This window comes from Hydra vulgaris, chromosome 03, assembly GCF_038396675.1.
Source record: "Hydra vulgaris chromosome 03, alternate assembly HydraT2T_AEP".
Lineage (NCBI taxonomy): Eukaryota > Metazoa > Cnidaria > Hydrozoa > Anthoathecata > Hydridae > Hydra > Hydra vulgaris.
In genome coordinates this window covers 44,845,001-44,863,851 of record NC_088922.1, presented here as the reverse complement: position 1 = coordinate 44,863,851, position 18,851 = coordinate 44,845,001, and the positions used below count along the sequence as shown (strand labels likewise).

Below are 18,851 nucleotides of genomic sequence, written 5' to 3'. Positions count from 1 at the left end.
ATGAACGTGTGTTATAATTGTTTCCAGGGCAGATGACTCATCTAGTCATGGTCCATGGGGAACTGTGGGCCATGTCCCATTTCTTTCAAAAGAAATTATTTTTTCGCATTTTTTGTAAAGTCCAATACCCTTTGTTATGGAGCCTCTAGTCGTCTGCCCTGGAAATAATTTTAACACGCGTTCATTACACAAGTGCTGAAATTTTCAGAACACTAGTTTGCCTGGAAGGTAGTGAAAAATCACAAGATTCCACTACAAAAAGTGTGGGTTTCCCCCTAATGTCTTGGGGCTCGAAAACAATTTTAACATGCACATTAATCAGCATTTAAGCAATGTCAAAATTTTTAAAGCTCCATCTAGTCCGGAAGGTAGTGAAAAATCAATCGCAATATTCCGCAGCAAAAAAGTAGGGACCGTGCCCCATTATCCGATTGTGAAAATCCTTATACTTGCAAATTAAAATCCTTATATGCTTTGAAAGATCAACGAGTATAGAATGATGTGTATTTTTTTTGTTTTGATGTCATTAAGACCACATAGGTTTCTTGAGCTTTAAAGAACGGTATATATAAAATTGCCAAAATTTATTTAAATTGATATATACAGGTAATTAATAATAATTTTTTTACATTTTTGATCATTTAATTGGGTTCGTGATAAATGTTGCAATTCTGAGAAGACAAGAGGGTTCTGGCATATACCTGCTAAAAGTAAAACGGTCATATTTCAGGATTTTCTTGGCGCCAAAGGCTACAATTTCCAAGGATTTTTTATCTCTCAAGTGTGTAAAAATCCGCAAAATGTGAGATGTATGGTGGCATGACCTTGGTCATTTGACATTATTACTCTTTGGATAGTTGCTAGTATAATTGGTTTTACTCAAGGTTTTGAATCATGAGAAAGTATTCCTGTCAACAGCGGCTTTACATAATTTAGCATTATGGTTTGAAAGTTTTTAATTATTTAGATTTGACTGTATAGAAGGTATTCTATTACGTGACGTTACATATTTACATCGTGACGTCAATCAAGATTTGACTGTATAACAGTTAAAAATTGTTTTGGCAATTATAGTTTAGTGCAAGAAAAGTTTTAAAGCCTTTTAAGGTGATTCAAAAAAATTTGTTTCTTCTTCAGACCAAATTAAACTTCAACGGTGTATCATTTTTTTTAGAACTAAAAGAGCAATCAAATTTTGAAGTTTATACATTTTAGTAAAGGATGTCTTACAAACAATTAAAGACAGTAAATTTAATTTGAGTGCAGCGTTTTGTAAACATGTATTTTGCAAACATTAAATTTATACTTTCTTGATAAGCAGCTTATAAACATGATTTTTGTTTGCCTTTTTGCAATTGAAGATGTTTTAAATACAGTATAATAGATGTTTTATACATTTTATTTGCCTTCAATAAAAAATCTACATAACAGAATAGTTTTATTGCAAATATAATCGGCAGGACTTCCAGAAGATCACACGATCTTATCATAAAGCCCTTTACAATTTCAAATATAATAAAAATAATAAAAAATCAAACTATATATATATAACTGTGAATTCAAAATATAAATGTACTGGATAAAATATATGAAACAAAAGAACTAAAAACAAGAAATAATATTTTCTGTTGAAAAGATAACTTCTTTTATTTTTCGTTTGAAAGACTTTAAAATCCATTTCAAAGACAAATCAAAATCAAGCAAAACTCTTTTATTCCACAAAAAAGGACCGCGATAAGAAATAAATAATTGTTCAAATTTAGTTTGGCAGAAAGGTTTTTCTTGGAGATTTTTTCCATTACGAAGATTGTTTTTGTTTGTGGGTTCATTATAAAGGTTTTGCATTATAAATACGTCAAAAGATAAATGATTTTACAATTAAGGGGTCATCCATAAATGATGTTATGTTTAGGGGGGGGGGGGGGGAGGGAGTGCTGGAAAGTTTGACACTAATTGACAATGGGGAGGGAGGTATTGAGGCCAAAATGATGTCAATTTAAATTATTTTTTTAGTTTTAATGAGCAGATTTTAACGGTATTTACATCTACTAAATGGTATAGAAATGATGTTTTGTTTGTGGGGAAATTAATATTAAATGCGGGGAATTTGATATTATATTTTATTAAATTATTTATAATATAATAAATTAATATAATAAGTTACCCAGAGACATTAAATAAATAACAATTACTAACGTAAAATAAAAATTACTATCGTTTTATTAATATATTACCATTTGACAGCGAAACAAGTTATGTTAGAAATATTAACTCTTTGTATATAAAATTCACAATCGTTATTCGCTCCCTAGTGGAATATAAAATGTGGTTCAAAGTAAACTCATAAAATGAAGCTCATAAATTAGTCATTTTTTGAAATTAAATTGTCGTTATTTCAAATATGAAACTCTAATTGCTCTCTAGTTGATTGTAAAACGTGATGCAATGCAAACACATAAAGTCTATCGAAAATTCGAAACGCTAATTTCTCCCTAGCGGGTTGAAAAACTCTTTTAAAAAGCTTGCGCTAACGATGAGCAAAATCATTATTCTGATTGTGATGTAAACAATACTAATAAATCAATAATAAAATAAAACTGCATTACTTAACCTATTGATGGTCTCGTATGGAAATGCTCATCCCGATAAAAAAGGGCTAATATCCAGAAAGAAGTCCATAGTATATGGAATTCATTAAAAGAAGAGAATCTGTTGCATAAGGATCTTGAATCAAGAGTAATGTATTTAATCAATTTATTTAATGAAAAGGCAATGAAGTTCAAGAGCAAGCAATTATCATTTTGGGCAATACTCCAAAACAGTCTGCCCCCACGTATACTCCATTTGAATTTGACAAGAATTCCTCGCAGTTTATTGAGCCCACCAATGAGCGATCTGTTATTGATGATCAACAAAGTACATTAACTTTGAGTTTGTTGACCACGAAAAATCAAAAATATGCAAGAGCATTGGCTCAAGATCGACTCAATTCTGAGATTGCAGCTTTAAATAGTGAAGTTGCTGGACTAAAGACTAGAAAGAGAAGTGGATTCATTGCTGAAGCTGAAGCGGATGATTTGAAAAAGAAAAAGAAGAATTGGCCAAAAAAAAGTATGATCAAGCTCAACAAAAGAAAACTAGCGAACTGAAGAAAGCTAGAATGGAGGAAATCTGCTTGGAGCATCCAGAAGTCAGAAGAAAACTTAAAATCAGAAATAAACCTGGTCGACCGTCATTAGAAGTAGATCAACCTTGTCTTTTGAAGGCGATTATGGATATTGCTCTCCGTGGTTCATCCGCTGATGAAAGACGTCGGTCAGAGGTTCTTTGGGTAATAATAGCTTAGCTATGTTTGTTAATACTGTATTTGTTAGAATTTTACTCTTAATTAGTACTTGCACTATTGTAAATATCCTTGAAATGTTAACAACTAATTTCAAGATTTGATTTGAATATAATTTACAAAATAAATTCCGTTTTCTGTAAAAAAGTTAATTATATCCAAATTTATCCCAAAGCATTGTATGTTTATTGTGGATCTCATGTCCTCAATCTTTGTGTTGCAGATGCCTGTAACATACAAATAGTTAGCAATATAATGTCAAATGTTCGAGTTATATCTCAGTTCTTTAATTTTAGTCCAAAGCGTTTTGATGTTCTGAAAAAAAAAATGAAGAAATGTTTCCAAAAGCTCATCACTCTCGTCTAATAGATGTATGTCGTACAAGATGGATTGCCAGAATTGATGGATTAGTCGTGTTTATAGAGGTACTTCCGACTATAATTAAATGCTTTGAGCTAATGATTAATAACGATGAAAAGTCTTGAATTCATGACTCAGTGCGTGATGCAAATAATTATTTCTTTGCTACTAGATCTTTCCAGTTTCTTGTTACTTTAGTTGTGGTGTCTCGCTGTTTAGAAGTAACAAAACCAATTACAAAACAATTTCAATCTCCAAACTTTGATGTTTTTGCATCACGTGAAAAAGTAAATTTGTTATATCTTGCTTTACAGCGACTAAGATCAGAAATTGAACACAGTCACGGTGCTTGGTATAGTGAGGCAGTTGTATTGGCAGCTAGTGTTAGTGTTTATGAGCACAAGCCTTGTACAATAGGCAAACTGCTAAATCGAAATAATTGTCCTAGTGAATCTATTAATGAGTATTACAAGAAAGTTATTACAGTTCCTTTTCTTGACCATTTATCATCCCAGATTCAATTACGTTTTTCTAATAGAAACATTGCTGTTTATAATGGATTTTTTGCAATGCCAACTAACGTTTTAAATGTTGCTCAATGGAGAAGCAACTTTCTTCTTTTTTTAAATGAGTATGAAGATGAACTTCCGGAACCACGCTATATCATGACCGAATTGAACATGTGGGAAGATTATTGGCGTAGTTTTAAAAATTCTCTTCCAACTACTCTAACAAAACTCCTTCCTTTTATTGATAGAACTTGTAGATATTTTAAATTCTGATCCAATTTAAACTGTTTTATTTAATAATATAATATAAATATATTGTTTACTGTTTTATATATTTAATAGAGTGTTATGGCGTATTAAATGACGTACTAATATGATGCATGACTTTAGTTGAAAAGTGAACTTTTTTTAATGCTGTAATTTAAATAGTGGTCCTAGAAAGTTCTGCAGTTTTTTTTGTATTCTTTAATTATAAAATTATACTTCAAAAAATATATGCAGTAGAATCTTGTTAAGTCTGACTCTCAAGGGGAATCGATGAATAGTCAGACAAGGGGAATAGATAAATAGTCAGACAAGGGGAATAGATAAATAGTCAGACAAGGGGAATAGATAAATAGTCAGCCAAGGGGAACAGATAAATAGTCAGACAAGGGGAATAGATAAATAGTCAGACAAGGGAAATAGATAAATAGTCAGACATGGGGAATAGATAAATAGTCAGACTTAGCGAATGTCAGAGTATGTATAGAAAGTTCAATGGCAATTGAAAATCTTACTTAGAAAAAGTTTGACTTATCAGACTTAATTATAAAGTTTTCATTATACTAATTTATTGATAGTTATAATTATAGTTTAATTATAATTAAAGTTTAATTATAACTGGATTTACAAATAAGTCTGTTATTACATTTTTATATATATATCATTTTTATTAGCGGTAGCTCTGTTATTGAATTGTTAATGATATAAAAGTCAATTACTGCTAATAAAATTAAGTTGCTGCATTACTTTGCATACAAAATACTGCTATGGAAATAAAATAGATATGTTTATAAGAATTTTAACCTTTCTTATCTGATTATTTAATCAAAATACGGGCAGTTTAAAGGGTATAAAAAGATGGGCAGACTGGTAAAAGACCCAGAGGGATATAGCCTTTTCTTTTGTTAAAAAAGAGGTTGAAAATTGTTGTTAAAAAAGAGGTTGAAAGTTGATGAAAAATATAGTTAAACTACGTACGTATTCGTTGCCTTGAACACCTCTTAAACAAACTTGTACGCTTTTGGGTGACTCTCTCCCCCGTACTTTATAAAAACCTTTTTTATGAACTCCCCTTTTATACACCCCCTCCCTCCTTCGCATAGCGCGGGGGGGGGGGGATAATGAACATATCTTCGCAGTACATGTTTGCTCAGCACCCCTCAAAAAAAGCTAAATCCGCCCCTGATATATATATATATATATATATATATATATATATATATATATATATATATATATATATATATTATATATATATATATATATATATATACACACACATCATATTAATCATCATATTAATATTGTCAATATCATATATCACAGAAATTAGAAATTGATATTATCTGAAAGAAAAAACTATTATAAGAGGAGGAGGAAGAGTTATAAAATTTATTCGGAATAATCAAGTAACTAGAAATGGCCTTTTGAACTCAGATAGCGATAGTAGAGTTTTTCTAAACTGAAATACAACTTCTATAAGTAAAATATTCAAAGTTTTTTTTGACCACTAAAGTTAAAAAATAACCTTTAAAAATAACAACTTTCTAGTAAATACTTAAAAAACAGAAATAAGACGAACCAAAATGCTTACAAATAGTACGAAAACTTGTTTGAAAAGAATTTAAAATATTCCTAGAAAAAAAGTTACTCAAATAAAATTAAAAGTTGAAATGGTGGTATTAAGAAAACTTAGAAAAATTAAGCATGACAACAAAAACGGAATCTCAAAAAAATTGAACAGTTTTTTGTTAACATGGGCAGAAATTTGAATTCAAATATCTCATATAAAACTTTTCTAATATCAACAACTAATATTTAAATCAGTTTTTTTTTAAAAAGGCGAATTTGCTCAAAACTTCTTAAGGAAATTCGCCCTTTTAAAAAACACTGATTCATTTAAAGAACTCAAAATTGATGAACTCAATAATACTATAAACTCTAAAAAAATAAACAATTCTCCAGGTTGTCTTGTTGGCTTAAAAAGGTTTTAACGGACATTTTTGCCAAACTGAGGTTATGATTTTATTGGAGTATTTGTATCAAAGACAAACTGACCCGACAAACTTATGTCAGGTCAGGTTTTCCTGCTACTGTAACCCAGTACAACATACTACATGTAACCCAGTACTAAATGTAACCCAGTACAACCTGCTTAATGTCCTGCTGCCTTGTAGAATACGACTCCAACTTAAAACACCCCCTGCCTTGGGACTCTTGGTTGGGTAAAGACTTAAGATGGTGTCTCGATAAAATTACTCATCTTGGGCAGATGTCAAACGCATCCGGCTACTGTCTCGTAGAAGGTCTCCTAGGCAAAGACTTAAGGGGTAAACAGATTCTATCTGTTGACCAGCCTAGCACCCCTTCTTCATCGACTAGGCTGGCACACATGTATTTTTAATACATTGTTTCCAGTTTAGGGTGTTAAACGCTGGATCTTTTTGTCTCTGCTTTTATGACTAGGCAACACATTCTTTTTCTCCTAATGGGGGTACAGCTCTAAAACTCAGTTTTATGGTTCTCAGACCGGCTGTTAGTCAGGTTTTTCTGAATTCTGTGGTAGCTCTAAGAGAGGCTGATTTCATCAACAGCTGAAAAATATCAGAATACTAACAGTGCCATGCATGGATGGTGTCCCTGTTCGTACTTTTGGTGTGCATTGTTGAGGTCACATTTAAAGCCCTTTGTTACGGCTTAATGTTTATTAATAGTAATGAGGCAACTTCTTGGACTATTAAATAGTGTACTGAGTACTATTAATGCTTTGAGCCAAGTTCTCTAAAAAATGTAAAATGATTAAAGTACCAAAAACTATAAAAAACAAAAAACCATCGTCATCACCCAAGTTCTCTAAACCTATAATTCACTAATATTCGTGGTCTTCGAAATAACTTTTCTTCTGTTCCGTCTTATCTCTTGCAAAGTTCACAAGAAGTACTTGCTCTAAAAGAGACTAATTTGAGTTCGGCTGTCTCATCTTGTGATCTTAGTGTTGATGGTTATCTTCCTTTAATTCGTCAAGACTCCAATAGCCACATGTTTGGCCTAGGCATTTACATTCGTAAGGATTTACTCATTTGTCAAGAAACTAGGTTTGAATCCACAGATTAATATTTTATGTACTTTTGTTTAGCACCACTTCACTCTATTGCCTTTCTCTTTGTTCTATAACGCTCTCCTTCATCTCAAGACTGCACGCTTTTTGATGTTATTTATAATCAAAGTGACAAAGCCCTCTCTCTTTAATGATCAGCCAATATCGTTGTTGTGAGTGACTTTAATGCTTATCACACTGAATAGCTAAGCTCTAGTGTAAGTGACTCTGCTGGCGTTAAAGCCCTAAACCTTTGTCTTTCCCAATCTCTAACTCAAATAGTCAACTTTCCAACTTGCTTTCCACACAACCTAAATCATTTACATTCTCTACTCAATTTATGTCTTGTTTCTGATCCTAGTCAATGCTCAGTTTCTCTACATTCACCCTTAGGCGCTTCTGATCACAGTTTGATCTCTCTAAAACTATTATCTTATTCTTCTTCATTATCTGAATTGTCCTATTACTATCATCGTACCTCTTACAACTACCTTAAAGCTGACTGGGACTGTTTCCGTGATTTTCTTCGTGATGGCCCTTGGGTAGAAATCTTTCGTCTTCCTGTCGATAAATGTGCTTCTTACATAACTTTGTGAATTCAGGCTGGCATGGAATCTTTTGTTCTCTCTTTACAATTCCAGGTCAAGCCTCACTCTTCTCCATGGTTTTTCTCTCATTGTGCTGCTGTAATTTCCAATCAAAACCGTAATTTCCGTATCTATCAGCAAAACAATTCTCCAGAAAAGAGACATCTGTTTACTACTTCTAGAAACCATTGTAAAAAGGTTTTGTCTAACGCCAAAGCTCGCTGTTCTCAGGTCATGGAATCTCGTATTTTATAACAAAAATTAGGCTCTCGTGACTTCTGGAGAATCTTCAACAGTATCAATAATAAGGGCAAATCTGTAATTCCACCTCTCTTGTATGGTTCAGACTTTGTCACCTCACCTAAAGACAAAGCTGAATTGTTTACTAAAAACTTTTTATCAATATCATCTCTTGATTCCACTAATTGCGTTCTACTTGATATAGCCGTCAAACTGGTTGATCCATTGACATTCGTATCACTCCAGCTTGTATCAAAAGTGATTTCCTGCTTAAACTCTTCTACAGCTTGTGGTCCAGACAACATACCTGTTGTAGTCTTGTAGAAGTGTTCTCCGGAGCTGTCATTCATACTTTCAAAACTGTTTAACAAGTGCTTATCAGAGTCTTGTTTTCCGGCTGGCTGGAAAATGGCATCTTTTATCCCTATTTTCAAAAGTTCTGAAGAGCAATCTGATTCGTCTAACTACCTTACTATTAGTTATTTTCCTATCACAATCAAGGTTTTTGAATCTTTAATTAACAAACACTTGATTTCTCATCTTGAATCTAATAACTTACTTGCTGATAATCAATATGAATTCCGATCTTCTTGTTCTACAGCTGATTTGCTAACAGTAATAACCGATAGGTTTTATCGTGCATTATTTAAAGGTGAAGAAGTTAAGGCCATCGCTCTTGACATTTCAAAAGCTTTTGATAAAGTTTGGCATGCTGGTCTTCTCCATAAACTTTCTACTGACGGTGTATCTGGCAACATCTTTAAGATTATTGAATCCTTCCTTTCCAATCGTAGAATAAAAGTTGTCCTCAATGGACAGCACTCTTCTTATTCTGTAACTTTAGGGGTTCCTTAAGGTTTAATTCTTGGCTCTATACTCTTTTTAATTTACATTAAAGATCTTCCAGATATTCTCACATCTAAGGTGGCATTGTTCGCTGATGATACTACCATATATTCTTGTCATGATAAGAAGCCAACACTCTCTGATTGCTTGGAGGGGGCATTTGAGCTTGAAAAGATTCTTACTTCTGAACAGTATGGGGCTCACAGTGGCTGGTAAATTTTAATTCAGATAAAACTCAATATTTTTCAGCCAATTGTTATCGAAATAATTTAGATCTTTATATATTTATGAACGGTAATGTACTCGATGAGTCATTTACCCTTCATCTTCTAGGATTAACTTTCCGAGAAAGATAGGATTACATCCGATCTTTCTCGGAAACCATATATCAAATCCGTTGCATAATTAGCATCTGCTAAGGTTGCATCTCCATATCAAGCTTGACACTTTCTTACTCCGAATTCTATATCTCTATAAATCTCAAATCCATCCTTGTATGAGCATGAGCAATAAAGGTTTCAACTAAACAGTTTGATTAACCCTAACTGCAGAACCCCCTGCTACTTTTTTAATTAATCAATAGTTTAGAGAACTTTATGAATCATCAAATTCATAAAGTTCATAAGATGAACTTTATGAATCATCAAAATCATATAAAAACATAAGTTTTTGGGTTATTTGTTACTAACGTCTTGGCTTATAGGTAATCTTATTTCCAAATAAACTTTATTAAGGGATTGGCAAGACAAATTTAGTTATTTTCATTCGCTGTATTTTTTATTTGTTTAACAACAATAAAAAAATTGCAAAGTTACATTTAATTGGTTTTTTGAAGGCGTTTACTCCACTTTTTTGATCATTGGTCATTCTTTACGGTTAATTACGGTTTATTAAATATTAAATACGGTTGCAGTCATTGATGTCTCCGAAAACAAAATCTGTGTCTTTTAAAACCAAATTGATTGGAACACATGCATAGCCGGAAATAAAACCTGGTTGTGTTTGAACATGCCACTCCAATGGTTTATCCTAAAGATATTTTAGAATATGAAACATCTTATTTTAATGATCTTAAATCAAAACTTCAGAAATAAACAACTAAACTCGATAAAACAAAATAACAGTTTTGATTATTTTAGTATTCAAATTATTTTTTTAATAATATATAGAGCACGGCGTTAATTTTCGTCCGAAAAAACACCCAATTGTCAGATAGCTCGCGTTTTCAACAACAACAGTCGTAGTAAGAGTGAAATGTAAAATAGCCATTAAGCTATAATAGACCATTTTAATATCAATGATTAACATCAAAAGTTTTCTGCAAGTTTTTTACAGGCATTTTACGTTAAACTTGTATTTTATTTATCTATATAGACACTTCTATTATATAATTAATCATTAAAAAACTAAAAATCTATTTTTAAGTCCCCTTCACTTAAAATGTACGCACGCTTTTGAAATACTCCCAACCCCCTCTTATGAGTTAAATAAAGATTTAATTTAGAAAAAAATTGTAGGAATTAGGAGTTATTTCTTTGATTAGAGCCAGCGTACTTTTAAATATGATCATACCCCGTCCCATTATTTTATTGAACGCCTTTTACAGATTCCTACTTCCCCTAATCTTCCTTAGATACTTTATAGAACCCCAAAGCCCTGGGTTTTGGCACCGGATCCCAATTTTGAAGTCATATAAAAATTAACATTACTTAGAAAGGACGTTTTTTCAGAAACCCTATGTTAGTTAGACCGTAAAAAATGATAATTAATATTGATAACAAAGCGTAAAATCTGTTTTACGTGGACTCAAAAAAAGGTCTGTCTGAAATACACGTCCGCATTACTCACAGCCAGTGTATTAGGGGTGGAATGTGTGTGTATAGAGGTACACTATAAGCTCTTCCCATATACCATACATCCTTTTATGTTAGCAAACTAGGATCTTTTGTCAAAAAAATCAATTTTTCTATTGGTTAACTGGCGTATTATGGACAACGATGAAACGGTATGGTTTTTTTTTTCTCTTGAATATTGTTATTTATTTCATAATAATTATTTACAATATTTTTGGAGTTAAGATGTGGCGGGAAGAAGACAAAAGTCTTATCATCCAGCTCCGTTGTATTATTATATATTAAACAAAAAATAATCTATCATATAAAAAAAAAATATCATAATCTCAGTAAAACAATATTAAATACTTTTAAACAAAAAGTGTTACATTTTTTTTTTCGAATTCAATACAATTTAAGATAAAAGAACAAATAAAATTTAAAGATAATTAATGATGTAAAGGGTGATTTTTAACAAAAGGAGAAGTTAAAAAATAAAAGAGAAGGAAAAAAAATAGTATTTGAGATACGTCATAATCAAGTAACTTTTTTTTTAAGATACTTTTAAAAGTTTGAATTGAAGTTGTAGTTGTACTATTATTTGGGAGAAATAAGTTCCACAAATGTGGCCCTCGGTAAGTTATTGAGAATTCGGATTGTTTTAACAAAGTTTTTGGTACCTGATAATAATGCAACGAATGCTTTGTTTGATATTTATGATCTATAAGAAAGAAAAGGTCTTCAAAAATATAAGGCAGCATATGATATTTTAATCTTAACACGAATAAAAGATCATAAATATTTAATTGGTAAACATTCAGCACTCCAAGCTTTCTAAGCAGTGTATTGGCACTGATGTATTTATTAGAATTTAATATAAAGCGGCTGCTTGTTTTTGTCTTTGAAAGATACACGTTAGTCTTAAAAAGTGCTTGCCCATGCAACGTTACAATATTTAATATAGCTTTGAATAAATGAAAAGTAAATAGATTTTAAACAGTTTTTATCCGATATATCTATAGTTTTATACATAATTCCAATACTTTTTGAAATTTTATATTCTATTAGATTAATATGCTCTTTCCAACTTATTTTCTCATTGATTAAAACGCCTAAGAATTTCACAGAAAATGTCCGTTGCAACTTGGTTTTTTCTATTGAAATATCCGGGTGTTTTAAGGACGCCAGGTCAGATTTAGAAGATTTAGAAAAGAGAGAATACTTGCTTTTAGTAGGGTTCAGAGAGAGTTTGTTGGTTTTAAACCATTTATTAAGGTAATCAATATCACGATTTATAGTGGTAATGTTAATGTGGTAGTTGTCTTAATGTTAGAGTGAGTATAAAAAAATTGAGTGTCGTCAGCAAAAAGATTGAAGTTTAGTATACTAGATGATAAGTAAATATCGTTAATATGAACACTAAACAATTGAGGCCTTAGAATAGATCCCTGTGGAACTCCGAAGGTAATATTTTCTAATTTAGAGTAGGTTTTGTCATAAGATACACATTGTTTGCGATTTTTAATATAGGACCAAAATTATTTAAAATTATAATTTTTTTACTTAATGAATTTTAAGTTTGTGCAGAAGAATATCATAGTCCTCAGTATCAAAGGCTATTGAGATGTCAATAAGCACTCCAAGATCTTGGAGTGTATACTTAAGTATATTGGCTGATTTCAAACCTATTTAATATGTCTTTAACTAATTTAATTACAGCATATTCTGTTAAGTGCCCTTTTCTAAATCCGTACTGATTATAATTTAGAGCTATATGAGTTGTAAGATAGTTATTTAAACCAATTAGACATTATTTGCTCTGGAATTTTAGAAAAATATGGGAGTATTGAAATAGGTCTATAATTAAATAACTTTGAGATATCACCATTTTTAAATATTGGAACCACTCTAGCTAGTTTCAAAAGGTCAGGAAAAAATCAATTTTTAAATGAAAGATTAAAAATAAAGAGTAAGGGGTATTCAATAATATCAAAAACTTCTTTAACAACCCTAGGGCTTATACCATCAAGGCCTGCGCTTTTGTTAGATTTTATCATAATAAAAGCAAACCAAAGTTCATCATGCGATACCTCAAGCTCATCCATTACATAGTCCGCTTCTTTTAGATATGATTAAAAAAATTTTTTTTTCTGGTGTTATTTTGTTTGCTAGGTTTTTACCCACATTTTTAAAACTGTTTACAACATCTTTTTCTCTAAAGTTATTGTTCAATAACTTTATTTAAAAACATTTATTTAAAACATTATTTAAAACATTTATTCATTAGCAATTACTTGTTAATTGCGTTAAATTAGGAAAACAAACCTTACCAAGGAATTTTTTTTTATTAGTGCCTACGTACTTTTATATTAAAACCTACCCCCTCCTCCTCCCCCTCATCCCATACGCTTTTGTACACTATTTGTATGCTCCCTCCCCCTAAAAGCATACGAACTTATGGAGGAAATCTTACTAAAATACTTTTTTGCCGTTGTTTTATACTTTTTTATACACAGTAGCACAAGTCTCTATGTTCCACAGTGGGTCAAGGTGTGCCAAAAAAAAAAAAATTTTGTTCAACGTAGGTTTAATGGTAATAATTGTTTTCCATACTTATCAAGCTTTAAAAAAAAGATATTTTTTAGTCACTAGCTTTTATATTAAATTTTATATGGCCTGTTGAAGATAATTATTTTTGCCAGATTTGTAAGTTTTAAAATAAAAATTAATAAAATATACGTGTTGCTACACAGAAACTGTCAACTATTTTTTAATTAAAATTATTTGCGTTATAATTTTTTTTATATATTGATAGATTGATACTCTTTGAAACAAAATAATTTGTTTCAAAAAAAAGCATAAAGAGTGGCTACAGACAGAGATTAATGTTTTTACTGATATTCCTGTGAAACAAGATACACGTGGCAGGCCTTCAATTGAGCATTTTGATGACTGTTCACTTCGAACAAAGTACATGCGTACCAACTCTCTACAACATGGGCATTCATTGAATGAACTACTTTTTGCAGAAAAAGTTTCCCTTAAAAAAGAAAATAAACTTGATGAGGTACATGCAGTAAAGAGAATTTTTGACAATAGTAACAAAATATCTCAACAGCTCTCTGGCAATGAGGCTCTAGCTTTACTTTTAGATACAAATATGACCAAAGATGGATATCAACTACATCGAAATGCTGCTTTGAGAAAAAACTGTGAACTTTATCCTTCATATCACATAATAAAGGCAGCAAAATTATCTTGTTATCCAAATGAAATAGAGATAGATGATTTTTTTGCTAAAATCTCAATGCAGAGCTTTGTCGAACACACTGCACAAAGGCTATGTCAAGTACAGAATAAAGTTATTGAAACAGTTGCTGGTGATACAACCATATTTGCTACTTTAAGACACAAGGCAGGATTTGATGGCTCAACAGGACAAAGTGTCTATAAGCAAACAGTGTCTAAAGATGGTATCCGTAATATACAAATAATCACTTCACTTGAGCTCATTTTCTGGTGGAAAAAAGACAACTTGGTGGCGAAACCTAAAACCATCATCAACTCTGTATTGTCGCCTTTGCGTTTTCAGTTTAAAAAAGAGTCTAAAGATATTATAATCTCTGAAGAAGCTCAACTAAAAAAAGAAATAAGGAATTTAAATTGTACAAAAATTATATTAAACAATGGAAAAGTACTTCAAGTAAAGCATGTGATTGAAATAACAATGATTGATGGAAAAGTACACACAGCTTTATCTGAGGCCACTAACTCAAGTCAGTGTTGCTCTATCTGTGGATGCTCACCAAAAGAGATGAACAACATTGATGCCAGCATAGTAAGAAATTACCAGGCAAAAGGCTTGCAGTATGGTTTATCTACACTGCATTGCTGGATTCGATGTTTTGAATGTTTTCTGCATATTGGTTACAAGTTGCCTATCAAAAAGTGGCAAGCAAGAACAGCAGAAGACAAAGCACAAGTTGCTGAAACAAATTCTTACATCCAACAAGCTTTTCTTCAACAGATGGGCCTTGTTGTTGATTAACCAAAGTCTGGAGGATCTGGTACATCTAATGATGTCAACACTTCTCGACGAGCATTTACTGATGCCATTTCTTTTGCAAATATAACAGGTGTCAATAAGGAAATAACTTTAAAATTGCACATTATTTTGTCAAGCATATCAAGTGGCTATGAAATAAATACTGAAAAGTTTACCATGATGTGTACAGAAACTGCAAAGTTGTTTGTGAAACTGTACCCATTGTACTACATGCCACAAAGCCTCCACAAACTGCTGATCCACGGCCCAGCCATTTCTAATAGAATCTCACTGCCAATTGGAATGATGAGTGAAGAAGCACAGGAGGCAACAAACAAATTTTTCAAACGGTTTCATGAACTTCATGCTCGAAAAGCTTCAAGATGTATGGCAAATGAGGACATTTTGAAAAGATTTCTATGCTCATCTGATCCTGTCATAGCATCTTTGAGGCAAACCTGCACTTCAAAAAAGAAAGACTTTCTTGTTGAGGTTTTGGAGTTATTATTATCAGGAGATAACATTGTAAATTTGTAAATACTTCATTTAAATATATGCAGACATAGATGGTTGCCTTAAAGTTGTAAATTGTTTTGAATGAGTTGATAAGACATGAAATTTTTTTCATAAGATTGTGTACCTACTAAAAACAGTAAAATGTAATTTTTTAATGTTTATTCTGTGGATTGTGTTTGAATTGAGTTGATAAGATGTAAAAAAATGCATTTTTTTTTTTTTTTTCTGCTGTATTTATAATTATTAAGAAAAAAAAAAATTAATAAAATCATTTTTTTAATCACAAATATGTTTAGAAGCTCTATTTATATCAAATTTAATAATATTTAATAAAAAAATAATTTTGGCACAAAAATGGGCATTCTGACCCACTGTGGACCGATAGTAGTTATAACTATGCGTTCCTTGAAGTCTCTCAAAAATGAAAATAAAGATCTCATTGTAAAATAAAATAAATGTTTAATAATACTTTTATCAATAGTAATATGTTCAATAAAAAAATGTAAATAATATGAGACTTAAATTCATAACATTTAAATGCATGAATACAAAATAAAGCATAGAATAAAAACATCTATGAAGATCTAATAATAAAAAAACAAAACTTTGAACTTCGAAAAATTTAAGAATTTATTTTTTTTTTTTCTGACCTCAACCAAATAAAATAGTAATATTTAGTGTGAATTATCCTAATAACACGATAAAATAGAATAAACATAAACTGAGGAACTCAGCGGAGAGATGTGAATACGGCTGTATTCACATCTCTCCGCTAAACTCTGCCATAAGCTATCGGCTGGTTAAAAGAAAAACGGCAGTTTTTAACGCCAGCAATAAAATAAACTCGCATTCTAATGTTTCCATTTGGTTAACAGCAGGAGTAAATTTAGTTATCAAAAGGCTGTTAACGCCTTTAGATTTATGTAGATATTTACACTGCACGAAAATATGTTCTTCTTCATCAAGGTTCTCGGGGTACATATTTTCTTAGTGTTTAACAAGTTATTGAAAAATTACGTATCAAACATGCATCTATACTTTTAAAATTGTAGATTTTGACAACTTTAATGTGAGGTCTGATCATCAATGTGCATTACGCCTATACAAATTGTCTGAAGACTGCTGCGAATTTCTTGATAACTTGCAAGATCTGGAATCTTCTATTGTTGATGATGTCAAAATGTTACTTAATCACATGCTGGTTACAGAAATGATGAAGAGTGGCACTACATCGTGTTTACTGAATATTCAAAGAAGTAGACTTTAAAAATAACGCAAGAACTTTATTGGTTGTCTGTTATTTTATTATTATTTCATGTTTTTAATTAATTCATACCGAAATATCACTTAATAATAAGTGGTAATAACGAACTGATGTGTTTATAATTTAAAATATATATTTAAATTTTTGCCACTTTTAATAATGGCAGACGTTTTTTAAGTAAAAAAACAAACAATAACAAATAAAAACTTTTAGCATGTTAAGATAAGAAACAAAGTTTTACATATCATAAACATTTGAATATTAAAATTTAATCTTTGTTGTGTTTAATAAGTAAAAATAAATAACCCAGCAAACTTTGTGAGCTTAAAGAAAATGGTAAGTGTTCAAGTCACGCAATTTAACACTTACAAAGCACAACAAGAGCAGATACTAAAAGAGTTAAGAAGTTTGATCGTAAAACTCAACAATTATAATGAAAAATAATGAAAAGAGTTGAAGAATTAGAAAATAAAAATCAGCAACTACTTACGCAAACGTAACATGGGCAGATAAAGTAAAGAAATCTCCTGAACAAATGCTCATAATAAATACTGTTGTAGGGGAAACGAAGGAACGAAAAAAACGAGAAAATAACGTTGTAATACTTGGAGTAAAAGCTTCATATAATGAAGATAAAAGCAAAGCTAAAGTAGAAGACAAAAAGGCTATTGAAAAAGTTATTAAAAAATTACAAGTTAAAATAAGCATACAAAGTATTATAAAGTTAAGATCAAACAGTGACAAACAAGCGCCGTTTATAGTTTTACTAAAAGATAAATTTAAAAGAAATTCAATATTAAAAAAAGCTAAAGAATTACGTGACTCAAAAGAGTATGAAAAAGTTTTTATCAACCCAGGCTTAACAAAGACAAAAAGATATAAATCCAAGTTATTGAGACAAAAATGTAGAGAAAAAAATAATGAAAACAAAGAGAGAGAAAATTTTTATTATGGTTTTTATTATTTTATTATTTTAAATACCCAATTAACTCACCAAACAATGATTCAGCTCAAGTAAATTTAATTCTTAATATAAACAGTGAGAGGGTTCAATCTCAAAGTAAATTGAATACCATAAACAATCAGACAACTCATAATTTGAGTATTTCAAGTAAACCCAGTTATTTCAAATGTTTATACACAAATGCAACATCGCTAGAAAGAGACAAATTAAATGAACTTATTGTTGAAATGAAAGTAAAAAAGCCAGAACTTATTTTTATAACAGAAACATGGTGGAATAATCTATGAATAACAAATGTACCAGGTTATATTCTTTACAGAAGAGATCGTGAAAAAAGTAGAGGAGGTGGTGTTTGTATATTTACTTCAGATAAATATACAAACACCACCTATGTTTGTATATTTATCCCACACACCTTTTCAGCTTTTGAAATAAAAGACAATGTGCTCAATAACAAAGAGGTTGAACAAATATGGTGTTCTATTAAAGTAAGTGGTGAGTTTATTTTAGATGGTTATAAATACAGACCAGGAAACATTGATCTTAAAAACTGTGGTCTTTTAGCTAATTCTATCAAAAGAAGTTATGAATATTTTATTAAGAACAAAAAATACACTGATGTCTTGATTTGTGGCGATTTTAATTTTCCATCTTTAAATTGCAAATGGAACAACGAGTATCAAAGTATTAGTATCGGACCGAAAGAGTCTTTATTTATTAATTCTATTCAAGAAATATAATTTATAAATAAAAACATTTCAGCGAAATATAATGATTATACAAATATTCTAGATCTAATTTTTACAGCAAACCCATTTCGAATATTTTGTTTAGTTCACACTGAAAAAAACACCCAAAGAGGTCATCAGGTTCTGAATTTTAACTTCAACACCATGCCAAACGATCAAATGCATATAGAAAATTCAATTGAAACCACAAAGTTACTATTTAGAAGAAGAAATTATAAAAAAATTCACAGAGTTT

The 18,851-nt window shown here is 30.8% G+C and overlaps 1 long non-coding RNA gene across 2 annotated transcripts in view; it reads right to left on the bottom strand.

The window, feature by feature from the left end:
- Positions 1 to 10,143: 10,143 nt before the first annotated feature.
- LOC136077746 (uncharacterized) overlaps positions 10,144 to 18,851 on the bottom strand; it is a 12,174-nt gene continuing 3,466 nt past the window's right edge. For both annotated transcript variants that reach the window (XR_010637246.1, XR_010637247.1), the window contains exon 3: positions 10,144 to 10,275. This is a non-coding gene — a long non-coding RNA (uncharacterized LOC136077746). The remainder of the gene's footprint in view (positions 10,276 to 18,851) is intronic.